Source organism: Anguilla anguilla, chromosome 13, assembly GCF_013347855.1.
Source record: "Anguilla anguilla isolate fAngAng1 chromosome 13, fAngAng1.pri, whole genome shotgun sequence".
NCBI classification, from domain to species: Eukaryota; Metazoa; Chordata; class Actinopteri; order Anguilliformes; family Anguillidae; genus Anguilla; species Anguilla anguilla.
In genome coordinates, this window is record NC_049213.1 from 10,893,867 (window position 1) to 10,895,256 (window position 1,390).

Here is a 1,390-nt window from a genome sequence, read left to right on the forward strand (position 1 = left end):
CTTTACAGTTGAGACAAATATTCTCCATTCATTATGTGGTGTTGACACACATATTATCCATCAATGAGCAGTGGGAGTCACAAGTGTGTGGTGGGTGTACGAAAACAAACTACAAACAAAACCTTGTCAGCTTCGGGTCTGCACATTTTACTCACATAGCGAAGATAGCTTATGAAACAAGGATGCATTGTTCCAGCTTGCTGGTTGGCTGGTCTTCCCGGGCCCAGTGATGGATATCTGCCTAGGCTTTGAGGTCCTTCTCCCAGCTGTGCTGCAACAGCCAAGCATGTCCTCTGTGCTCTGTAATCTTCTCTGGGCTCGTAATTGTCTGACTCCAGTTCGCTGCTTGAACTTATCCTTTTTTTTAAAAATAGGCAGATAATAAAGTGCTGCAAAGAATCCCAAACACGCTAATCTTTCGAAAGACAGCGCTGTCTGTCTGAACCACCGTAAGACAGGCCTGTCACACAGGAATGCTTCAGTAGATCTGAAAAAATGGCTCAATTTTCTCTCAAAATGATTCTGAACGAGAGACAATAACATTCAGCACTTAATTCCGCACTTAAGTTTGCAACAGAATAGACCACAGAGTAGATGACCCCAGCAATCTTCATCAGTGGGAAACACGTACAGTATAAAACACCTTTAACACACACAGACCATCACAATGGTCTAGTGAAATTTGTGATAACTAAGATACAGTATATTAAGTTTGTATATGTAGCATTTAAACTTTAAAGACAATTGCCCATTAAAACCACTGTAATCTAAGAGATTTACATATTCTGCAGAATAAAGACTTTAGGACTCAAGTATGACTTATTTCACTCAAATTTTAATTAGTGGAAATCACATAATGCACACAGCAATGTATATTTTAAAGCAATTACTTCCAGTGTTTTCACTGGATCAATGAACTGAGTACTGTGATGTGATACTGCGAGACTGTGAGCTGCTAAAAAGCATCTTCTATCACAAAGTTTTTGCCTGGGCTGTGAGTAGATTAAATAATTTCAGATAACACTGACTGTGCCAAAACCACTGTAATTAGACCTCAATGCACTGATGGTTCTCTGTTGCATCAGTCTGCACAATAAATCCATTTGTGGTATCGCTGTTACTTTGATCCATTTTTCAACTCCATCTGAGAGCTGCAGATTTGGAATACCATTAATCAAAACCATAATGTTGATTAACCCCTTCTGTAGCACCCCCTATTTTAACACAGCTTGAAAATGACATACCAAAAATAAAATGGTCACTATTCATGAACGCTTTTGACTACAGGCATAATCCTGGTCTCTTCTGAAAGGCAACCCTTGGGATTTTGTTTTCCAAGAGTCAAATTAATCTAAATATTACTGAAAAAAGTAACAGAACACAGTGGAAG